Consider the following 12,529-nt stretch of genomic DNA (forward strand, 5'->3'; position numbering starts at 1 on the left):
GGAGGGGAGGGCCAATATTCCACTGGAGGCACTTGTGAAAATTGTCTAAGAGGGGAATTCAATAAAATGGACATCAGAGCTTCTATACACACCCAGGCTGAATAGCAAGCCAATGTTTACTATTAAAACAGTGAAAATGCATTCACATTTAGTAAGAAGAAAGAAGGCATATTATAAAACCCAAAGGAAGTCATCTCAGAGACCCAGGGTGAACTACAGCAATCCAGGAATGTGTGGAGAGAAGCCATCTGCAGCATGTAGAGCTACAACCATACCAGAGTCATCATGACAGCATAGGAATATTTCAGGATGACATCAGATGTCAGGAGCGTGGCTACGCATTTCAAAGCGGTAATGCCTCTTTCTCAAGTCTGCCCACCTATGACTAACTCCTTTCCCCTAAGAAGAGAGCTCCCTCTTTTTGTTCAGATTTCCTAAAGCAAGGATACACAGCCTGGAGTGCAGGAGTCAGGTGTAAAGCAGCTCATAGAATATGCAATTTTATTTCCTTCCACCATGGGTGGAAGGAAATAAAAATGCTAGGTTCCCCCATCAACACAGTCAGTGTTGATGGGGGAATGTCTCCTGTGAAGCTATTGTGTTCTGCCAGCATGGAGTCTTCCCGGTCCCCATAACAAAATGATTACTGCTAGCAGCTATAGCCACCGGATATAATTGCATGTAAAAAATACAACAGGCTAGTTGTACCCAAGTCGATTGATGGATCGACTTGGGCACAACCACCCTGCCCATAGATGGATTGAATCTCGGCCGGTCCCTGCTGAACTGGCTGAGATTCAATCCATCTATGGCTGGCCCAAGTAACATGGATTTCAGAGGTCAGTAGTATGTAACACAGAGTGCAAGACTAAGGTGTAAGCAACTCAGAGTGCAGAAGCCAGTAGCATGTAATGCACAGTGCAGGGGTCAGTAGTATGTAACCCAGAGTTCAGGGGACAGTAGCGTGTAATGCAGAGGTCAGACGTAAATAATACAAAGTACATGGGACAGTAGTATGTAATGCAGAGTGCAGGGGTCTGTAGTATGTAAGACACAGTGCAGAGGTCAGTAGTACATAATGCACAATGCAGAGGTCAGGAGTAACTAGGATACAACTCTCCCCTCCAAAGCAAAACTACTCCCCATGAACTCTTTACCCCCTAAGCTAAAATCACCCCCAACACAATATCTCCCCCCCCCCCCCCCTGAAAAATTCAGTAACCAGATTTAAGACACACTACAGCAGAGAGGATCCTCCCATGTTACCCCTAGGCTTTGTCATATGAAATATCAGAGTTGAGGAGGAACTTAGGACTTCCCTAGACTCTTCAATGCCACGATGATCTGAGGTCTGAAAGGTGGCAACCACTTCAAATATAGGGGCAGCACAGCAGGGTTGCAATCTACTTGTCACATGGCCATGATTGGCAGGTATATCTTAATAGACCTGTTGCTGACCCTGGACACTGGTCTAAAGCAGTGTTTCTCAACCTTTTTTTAGTCAAGGCACCCTTTAAAATTATGGATAGACTCGAGGCACCCTTTAAAATTATGAAGAGTCTTGAGGCACTCCATTCTAAAATGTAAAAACTAGGGGAGAGTCAAACAAAGATGCTGTTCAGGCAGCTGACATCCTCCTTATCAACTGATGATGTCATTGGTTATCAGAACGCCGGTGGCTAGAAGGTTGCATTAGTGCACAATGAAAACCTGTGCCTTGCGTAACTAAAAGTCAGGGTTCTTCCACCTGCTGGCTGTATACAAGTTTTGGGCAACTTTTAGACATTTTGCCAAGGCACCCCTGAAAACACCTCAAGGCACCCCAGGGTGCCTGGGCACCCTGGTTGAGAAAGACTGGTCTGAAGGACTAAAATTGAAGATAAATCTCACCAACTGAAAAAAGAAATTAGCTGGAATTATATCCATGCCCTACTCTGCCCAAAAACCAAAACCAAAAATAAGTTTTATCTTACAATACACTATTCAAGCTACAGATAAACATAAAAATATTAGTAGACCCATATAAACTATTCATGTTCCTACTACAGATTACATGCAAAGATGCATTTTTCTGAGGAAGGAAGCTACACCTACCAAATGACATAGTGCAAGCCTGTCTTGAGGGACCTACTTAATCTGAGCAATTTAAGAATGTTCCTCTAGGTTCTTGCAGCTAGATTAAGTTATACAAAAGTAGACTTTCTGATTGATACTAACTTTCAGTTGCTCTCTGATAACCTTTGCTTCTTGCCTAAAGTTACCAGGTAAGAAGTTTGTTGAGGAGTTTTTCTTTGCTTCAAGAGGGTTTTGCATTCCCACACAAGTCTATAAGTATTAACAAACCTGCTTGAAGCCAATCAATTAAAGGAAATTAACTGCAGGTCAAGTGCACCTGTGAAATAATTCTGAAGGATCTCAGAAGTATCTCAAATTAATGCCATCAACACAAGCTTATACTGTTACAGAAAATTTTGGCCACCTAATTTTATATAAAAAATAATTAATGGTTGTCTCTCACCTTTTAACCTATACATGACCCCCTATGCTCAGTTTTGATGCACCACCAAAGACCAGAAGCCTTAGGCTGGCCATACATTATACAATTATCTGGAGATTTTTGGTTTAGATTTACCAAAAACCATATAATATGAGGACAAACCTAAACAACACTTTCAGTTGTATCCAATTAGGAAGGCCCTTGCACTACACAGTTGAAGGTAAATCTAAAGAAAATTGGGCAGAAAATTGGACGATAATTGTATAATGTATGGCGAGCCTTAATCCTCTACACAGAGAATAATAAATATATTTATTAGGGGTGTCAGACATTCGTCTGAAGCACTGCTTGATGGATACAGTTGATCATACCAGAGAGTACACCTTGGAAAGATAATGAGCTCAGGTTAGAATAACAACCAAGTCATTAACAGGCTCAGCATCTGCACTGAACAACTTAGGTATATGTGTTAATGTTCTATAGAAAGTGCCTTTCCCACACTTGTTTCACATTCCATATGGAGAATGAAGACATTCAGTGTGATAGTCTTTTTTTTCATAACTGCAGTTTAAATTAAATCAGATTCTTTATGAAGGTGAAAAAAAAGACGTGTGCCTGGTGCTCTTCAGCTAGCTACATTACAAAGCTTAAAGGAAAGTACAGGTGTGATGTTATCAAGTATTAACAAGTATGAAAATTATTGGAGTCTAGTCAGCAGGCAGTCTGTAGGTCCTCCAGTCCCATTGAAAGTAAAGATAAAAGGGTCTTCATGTCAATCCTGCCAAATCAAAAGCTATGGCAATTTCTCTCTCCTCATCACTTTTGGCTACTTTGAAACATTCGTTCCCTTTTCAATGGCTCTCGGCCCTACCATATCTAGGAATTAAGCTCACCCCGACATATGACGGACTATAATGGACTAATTTCCCCACTGTCTTCCAAGAGCTGACCGAGATGTTGTCCTCCTGGTCTCATTACCCGCTTTCATGGTTCGGTAGAATCAATGCTATCCGTATGACCTATCTCCCTAAATTATTGTATTTATTTTGCATTTTACCAGTTTCTGTTCCTTCGCATATATTGCGTATCCATCAGCGAAAACTTTTGTCCTTTATTTGGAGTTCTTCTCGACCCAGAATTTAGTAAACACATTTTATTTGCTTGAAGGAGTGAGGGGGGACTATCTGTCCCAAATCTCCAGTCTTATTACCTGGCTGCTAATATTGCCCCCCTAGCTCATATTCATGCATCTCACCATTTCCCCTTGTGGATGTGGTAGACTTCCATTCGATACCACTCTCCTCCTTACCGTGGCTTCCTTTTTCTCATCGTCCATCAACCCTTAGCCCGACGCTGACGCTCTCGCTTCGCCTTTGGGATTCCATTAAATACTCCACTGGCCTTATCTCTACCCATCTACCGTTGTTACGTCTGTTACATAACCCGTCATTCCCTCCAGGCTGGGACAATCCTAGGCAATTTGCTTGGTGGCAAACACATGGTTTTTATGATGTACATTCGTTACTATCTCCTACTCAAATACTTACCTTTGAAACTTTGCGCTCTTCCTATAACATCCCTTTGCGAGAACACTTTGGTTACCTTCAACTCTGTCACTTTATTAATACACTAGTACGGACGCACTCGGGACCTTACCGTCTGTCCCCCTTTGAAAGCCAGTGCAGACATAGACCCCATGCTCCGGGTATGATCTCTTTGGTTTACTCTTCCATTACTTCTGATAGAACTCCTCCGGTCCGTTCCTATCATCTACGTTGGCAGTTGGAACTTGGGGGGACTTAGGATCAACAGGATTGGCGGACCATGACCCAAGCAGTATCTAAATGTTCTAGGAATGTTATCATTCTTGAAAATGCCTACAAATTCTTTATCGATGTTATTATACACCTGCTCGTCTAGCTGGTTTTATTCCTACATACTCTCCGGCCTGTTTTCGGGGGTGCCAACAATTGTGTACTATGGTTCACATCTGGTGGACTTGCCCTAAGGTTAGCAGATTGTGGATTAGGGTTTATACCCTTCTCCGCACTATGCTTCACGCAGACATTAAGCGTAACCCATACGAAGCGCTCCTATTTAAACCATTGGAGGGCTTTCTCCGCTCTGAACGGCAGCTAGCATCACATTTATTTATGGCTACTAAATTGACAATCGCAAGGGCTTGGAAGACTTCCCTCCTCAGCTTTGAGGTTGTCAAAAACCGGATGAATTTCATAATGGTTAATGAAAAGCTGACAGCTATTCTGCTGGATACCCATATAAAATTCCTGCAGATATGGCGTCCCTGGCTGGATACAGCCCAGCCTTCGAGACTTGACCAGTCCCTTCTGTCGATATGAGGATCGATTCTGTTGCAGCTGCCCTGGAGCCCTTTTGTGATTGTTTGTTTTTTTTTGTTGTTGTTGTTGTCCTCATCTTCTCATTGAGTGTCTTTCTCTATTCTTCTGTTCAATCTGTCATTATGCTAATTGTAACGACTGTGTTCATTGCTCTGAGTGCTACATCTGCAATACTACCTAGGCAATCTGGATTCCAATGAGAGCCCAATGTCTGGAATATATATTAACCTCTGGAGAGGCCTTACCTTATGCCTCCCCTGTCTTCTATGTGCTCATATAGCAAAAATTTATTTTAGAGTTTGCATTGTCATTGACCTCCAAATGTTTGCTCACTATTTCCCACTCATTCCCCCTTTTTTTTTTTTTTCTCCCCCCTCTCCCTTCCCTGTTTTCTCTTCCGTGGCACTTGAATATTCAGTTTATCCTTATGCTTCTACCAGTATATGTTCTGAAATATTTCTCAAATGCCCTGTATGTCTTATACTTGTTGGTCAATGTATATGTTTCACGAATGCTTGTTTATCTCTGCTTATTCTACAATAAAATCCTTTGTAAAAGAAAGTAAAGATAAACGTAAATTGTTAAAAATACAACATATTCCATTCTCTTTGCCCACAGTTTTACATGGAGGCAGAACTGTCAATTAGATCTTAGCCTTGAATGATGCTGTATTGTACATACTATTAGATCAAATGAGAAACTGAAGTTTAGAATGAGCACAATTCATCTGCCTGAAATTTCAGCTAAATCATTTTGCGGAAATGCAGTGGAGTCAATTTGGAATGTGAAAGTAAGATGTTTTTGGTGGTATTTAAGGGTGCAATAGGTTCTAAATGGCTCGCAAGAGCTACTGAAGTTTCCTTCAATCATTCTGAACCTGTTCTTATGACTAAAATGTCCTCCATTAGCCTCAATGTCAGCAGTAAGTGGATTCAAAAATGCTTGGGACAAACACAGATCATTACTTAGGCAAAAAAGTTTTAAAAAATGTAAAAAAAAATCGGGGCAGACTTGATTAGATCAAATGAAGAACTGAGAATGTGAATGAGTGCAGGTTTTCTTTTTAAAATTTTAGCAAATTCATTTTGAGGAAATGCAGTGGAGTCATTTGAGAATGGGAACTTAAGGTGTTTTGGGTGGTATTTAAGGGTGCAATAGGTTCTAATTGGCTCAAAGTTCCCTTTAACCATTCTTGATCAGTTCTTTTGACCAAAATGTCCCCCATCACTCTCAATATCAACAGTAAGTGGATTCAAACATGCTTGGGATAAATATACTGTATATCTATACTCCAAAAAAAATTAAAAAATCGGGGTCTGACTTGATCTACCACTTGATCCTTCTATTGCATCAAATGAGGAACTAAGGATGTAAATGAGCGTAATTTGTCTCCCTGAAATTTCAGCGAATTCATTTTGAGGAAATGCAGTGGAATCATTTGAGAATGTGAAATTAAGGTGTTTTGGGTGGTATTTAAGGGTGCAATAGGTTCTAATTGGCTCATGAGAACTACAAAAGTTCCCTTTAACCATTCTTGATCTGTTCTTTTGACCAAAATGTCCCCCATCACTCTCAATATCAACAGTAAGTGGATTCAAACATGCCTTGGACAAATATACTATATATCTATACTCCAGAAAAAAAAATTGGGGGCTGACTTGATCTACAACTTGATCCTTCTATTGGATCAAATGAGGAACTGAGGGTGTAAATGAGCATAATTTGTCTCCCTGAAATTTTAGCAAAATCATTTTGGGAAAATGCAGTGGAGTCAATTGGAATTAGGAAATAAATGTGTTTTCAGTGGCTTTTAAGGGTACAATAGGCTCTAAATGGCTCAAGAGAGTTACTAAAGCTCCTTTTAATGATTCTGGACCTTTTCTTCTGACCAAAATGTCCCTCATTAGCCTCAGTGTCAACAGTAATTGGATTCAAACATGCTTGGGATCAACATAGAGGTATACAAAACAAAAAAACTGGAGCAAACTTGATGGATTATTTTTTTTTTCTACCTCCACCCTTTTATGCTTCTATGTTTTATTATTTCCTCTTTTTTCACAGACAGGAAAAAAAATTAAACAGAAAAAAACTTTAAAGATATGTAACGACAGTGCACAATACAAATAATGATCACAAACACACACATAAAAAAAGCACCAACACAAAGAACAGTACATGAACTAAACTACCTAAATACCAGTCTCACCCAAAAAAAAGCCATACCCTATAAATAAAGGAAAATTTTAATTTTTTTTAGGAGAGTTTGTATCCTTAGGTATGAAATTAAGATATTCTCATAAAGCAAAATTTTACCAATAGCAAAGGCACAAATTTAGCAGAAAGTTCAAATTGCTCTTCCCATCCCTAATGAGGATAAAAAATTTAGAGCCATATCTTTATAGGCAAGGTCAAGACAATGTTTTGCCCAAACAGGCCTGCTTGTTTCTATTAAAATGTTGTTCATCTCTAATTAAAAAAAAATATAGAGCTGTAGACCTTAGCACTTACCCTGTTGCATGTCTGATATCTTTTTAAGCCTGTGGTTTCTGTCAATTACTTTTCTAAAAATGTCCCCTTTCCTGGTTCCTGTGTTTGGGTGGCTCCATCCTGTTACAGGGTCCCAAGGAGCCAGCTTTGCATGCATGCTCCTGGCTGCCAATACAGGTCATGCAGCTTACGCCCGCAGCAACAGATAGTTCAGGTGGCAAGCCACTCCAGTGTGAAGAGCAAAGGGTGTGTGCTCCTCTACTTGGAAGTTTGGTGAAGTGTTGCTATGAATCTGGAGCTGTCAGTAGCCAATAACAAATCAAATAAGTGTTTTCTTTGATATGCAGGCACAATTATATACAGGGAACTGTTTAACCCTTTGAGGACCAAGGGATGTATTTGTTCCATGTTTTTAATTGCCTGTATCATCTGATTAAGAACTTAAAACTCTTTTTTTTTTTTTTTTTTTTTGGTTTGAGTCAAAATATTAGTTCTTATCAACAAACAACAAATGGATCTAGCTTTTTGCCAATTATTTCATGAAATGGCTTAGTTACAGCAACTGAAGTGTACGAACTTTAAAAACAAAAAAATTGATTCTTATGGCGTTCCAAAATCTTACGGTCCTCAAAGGGTTAAGAGGCTCCATAGGATGCATGCATCTATGAATGAAATGGGGATATTTTATTACTGCTTTTACTATCCTTGAAAAATCAAGACAAATATTATTTTTTACATTACAAAGGAAAATCACTGGATCAAAGAGGAGGGGGTTTAAAGAGGGGACCTAAAACGTAGCAATAGGTGGAGAGTTGGGTTTTTGTGCAGCCGCATGGAGGTCTATGTTTGTTGAAAATCATAGGTATAACCAACTAACTGAAATACTATTTGGATTCTACTTTACCAACCTCACACACACAAATAATATCAAAGCTAACCGAACTGACCGAACTGACCGCTAACTTCACCATAAAACCAATAGCAGCCATAGATGAACTGGAAGCACCCAACATAACAAGGACATACCTCTCAATTGTCCGGTATTTAGAGGGACTGTCCCTCTTATGGAACCAAAACCCTCTGTCTCTCTTTCTTTCCCAGTTGTCCCTTATTTTGTACAGTTGTCTAGGCCTCTGTAATAAATGCAGTACTTAAAGTGTAAGGGAAAAACGTTTTTTAGCTTTGAATAGAGTAGAGAGGGATTAGAATACTTGCCAGCTTTCATTGTTGTCTGTGTCCCCATTAACCACTTGCCTACCAGGCACTTATACCCCCTTCCTTACCAGGCCAATTTTCAGCTTTCAGCTTTCAGCTTTCAAAATATGAAATTTTGATCATTTTTTTCTCACAAATAGAGCTTTCTTTTGGTGGTATTTAATCGCCACTGGGCGCTTTACTTTTTGCGCTATAAATTAAAAAAGTGCAAAAAATTAAAAAAAAAAAAAAAGTTTCTTTGTTTCTATTATAAAATTTTTCAAACAGGTATTTTTTCTCCTTCACGGATGTGCGTTGATGAGGCAGCACTGATGGGCACTGATAGGCGGCACTGATGGGCACTGATAGGCAGCACTAAAGGGCACTGATAGGCAGTACTAATGAGGTGGCACAGATAGGCGGCACTGATAGGCAGCACTAATGAGGTGTCACGGATAGGCGGCACTAATATGCAGCACTGATAGGCAGCACTGATAGGTGACACTGATGATGGGTACTGATAGATGGCACTGACTGGCATCACTGCTGGGCACTGACTGGCGGCACTGACTGGCACAACCGCTGGGCACTGACTGGTGGCACTGACTGGCAGCACTGGTGGGCAGCACTGGTGGGTGGGCACAGGTGGGTGGCACTGGTGGGCACAGGTGGGTGGGCACAGGTGGGTGGCACTGCTGGGCACAGGTAGGTGGCACTTCTGGGCACAGGTGTGTGACACTGCAGAGTGGCACAGGTGGGTGCACTGCTGGGCACAGGTGGGCGGAGCTAATGGGCGCACTGCTGGGCACAGGTGGGCGGAACTTGTGGGTGGCACTGCTGGGCACCGATCATCAGGGCACTGATCATCAGTGGCCCTGATGATCGGTGCCGATCCTCACTCTGACAACTGCCGGTTCTCGGCAGTACTTTCCTCACGATCTGACAGCGTGAGGAAAGTGCAGCCGAGAACCGGCACTTGCATTTCCCTGCGATCAGCGTGTCATTGGACACCGCTGATCACGTGGTAAAAGGCCGGTATGATCGGCCTTTTACCACATCTCGTGATCAGCTGTGTCCGTAGGACACAGCGATCACGGAGATCGCCGGGTGCACGCCCCCTGGGGCGCGCAGGAGAGCGCGTTCTGGGGGGACGTCATATGACGTCCACTCAGAACTGGCCGTCATTCGGCTATCTGCGGTCGGCAACTGGTTAAGGAGATTCCCCCTCTCTATTTGTTCTGTTTACCATTATAATTAAAAATAAAAGTAAAAGAAAATCCCAAATTTTAGGCTGTCCCCAGAAATGTAATTGAGGGCAAATCTTCTAATGGTTCACACTAGTTCTGGTGATCTGGGGGTTCTCAAGAAAGTCCCTTAATTTGCAGGGATTTCATCATGCTTCCTGTTGGCTATGGGACAGGAAGTGAAGGAAAATCTCTGCAATGGGACACAGCGGTAACTACAGTTCTAATTTAAATATTAAAAGGGTAAAATTACACTAAACCTTTCACACAGACATTTTTATTATCACATTATTGTTTTCAAAAGCCAGTACAAAGGAAACATGATGAAAAAATACTTGTGGGTTTAGCCAATCAATGTTTGCATATTAATTCTTCATGGGTCACATATTTGGGAGTGTAGCAGGGAGTGTGTCCTTTGCCTACACACTTTGTGCTAAAGGGTTTCCCTCTTTCCCATCTCAGAAAGTTGGGAAGTATGCATGGGCTTTAAGGCTTACGCTAATCATAAATTTGGAACAGATGTCCACCATTCAAGGCCCATTGAGGGCATCAATGAGGTGCCATTCATCGCTAGCAAAGCACACCTCGGCCAAAGAAAGCTGTGACAAGAGCAATAGAGGGCAGGAAGAGTGGGACAGTATTTAGAAGGCTTCAACTTGTCTATTGGCTGACTGTCTCTTTAGGTGAGTAGGAGCTCTTCATACACCTGCATTGAGTTACTGTCAGGGCTCCGGGTATGACCAGAGGTGTGTGGACTGACACAGGGAAACGCAGGCTTCAGATATGGTATAAACAATATGATTTATTAAGGCTAACAATACAAAACGCAGTGCAAAACTAAACATAAACACAGTGCAAACAAACCAAACCACCTACAGATAACAATACATACAATGCAAGAGTCATCAGGCAGGCCGGGTCAGTAGCAAATGGGCAAACGGAGTACCAGGAACAGGCGGGAGAGTGGTCGGGGTCACAAGCTGGGTTCAGTAACTCACGGGCAGCGCGGTGCAGAGGGTCAGGCAGAGAATGGTCAGGGTCACAAGCCAGGGATCAAACAGGAGAAGTCAGCAGAGGTCAGGATCAGGCAGGGTCGGCAACAAGTCAGGCAGAAACAGGAACAGGACCAGGAACACAGGATACAAGATACAGGGGCCCATGGAAAAAAACACACCAAGGCCCTGACTGTGAGTCTGGCCATTCCTTAAATACAACCCCTGCAATCAGCTTCAGGTATTTGGCTGACTGCAGGGGTGAGTCTCTGATTGCTGAGAGCACCCGCTGGCCAGCCCTGGTACTGCAGCCTACAAGGCAGGTGAGTCCCACCATTATTGGCAAGTCCATTCCTGACAGTTACCCACAATTTAGACCCACGCCTTTTTTAGACTGGCCATTCATTATTAACTTCTTCTTTCAGTAGTTTATGGAACATGTGTAAACTTTCTGCCTTGCCACTAATGGTCAGGAACCCCTTTCCTTAAGCCTAAATGGCTTATTCAAGAGCAAGAACCATGAAGCTGGACAAGGTAGTAGTCTTGAAATGGCAGAGCTGTGATCCACACGGGAGAGGCGTTCAGTCATGGGCAGATATGCCATTTATGCATACTATGCAGAAATCTAATCATGAAGGCCCTAAATTAAAATGTTCTTTATAAATTCGAAACAAAGAAGTTATGAATATAACAAAATTTTGTATTAATCTTGAGTAAACGTTAAACATGTGGCAGATGGAATGGTGGCCAAGACAAAGCAATACATATGGATGTGATAAATCTAATTATTGTATGAGGCTGAATGCTGGAAAATCAGCTTTTTCAAATCAACTTAAATAAAATTCATCCTCAATTTATCTCTGTTCTATGTGAACTGGAAAATACAACAGATGACCAGAAGATAGAAAGTTTAATAATTCATAGAATGAACATTGAGAACGTACTCTCTCCATGGAAAATGCATTGTTTAGGATGTGCTTTAATTAATAACTATGCATCAAAGTCATATTCCCAACGATGTATAGTGGTTCATTACCGTACCTAGAAAATCATTAATCTAGGTCATATATTTCCAGAACTTAAAGAGAACCTTTCATGCAAAGTTGCAAATAATATTATTGCATGGAAAGTATTTTATTTTGAATATTGTCTTCATTTATTACATTTGCAGCTAAAAAATAACATTCATTGTATTATGTAATAAGGTAAGTATAAAGTACTGCCTGTGTATGTTCTTAATTTCAGTTGACTGCTTAAAAGGTTTTAGAGATTCCTCACTCCTATCATTTATATTTATTGGGAACATGACATAATTGCATTGCTGCAACTGTGCTCCCAGGAAAATACACCCCTAGCTCCAGCATCCAGCTCCTGAATTCTCCTGAATTCTCTGCAGGCTTTAGCTGACCTGCCCAAAAAAGCAGCAGCACTTCCAGGCTGGTATCTCCTCCCTCAGGACAAGAACTCCGCTGCTCCATGCTATGCATCTCCTTCTCAGCCACCTACTGGGCACTCCCCCTCAGGGATTGGCTGAGACCTCATAAATATTCAGGCACAGGGTTAGTAGGGTGGAGGGTGTGTGAATAGTGTCAGTAGAGTAGTGGACTGTGTGTGGACAGTGTCAGAGGACAGTGGATGGTGTCAATAGAGCAGTGGATTTTGTCAGAGGATGGTGTCAGTAGTGTTTTTTTTTTTAATTTTTTCTTCGTATTATTATTTTTTCCAATATTATTTTCACTTAATTTTTTTTTTTAT

Source organism: Staurois parvus, unplaced genomic scaffold (genome assembly GCF_062004578.1).
Source record: "Staurois parvus isolate SC_StPar_1 unplaced genomic scaffold, SC_StPar_1.0 ptg000578l, whole genome shotgun sequence".
Taxonomy (NCBI): Eukaryota; Metazoa; Chordata; class Amphibia; order Anura; family Ranidae; genus Staurois; species Staurois parvus.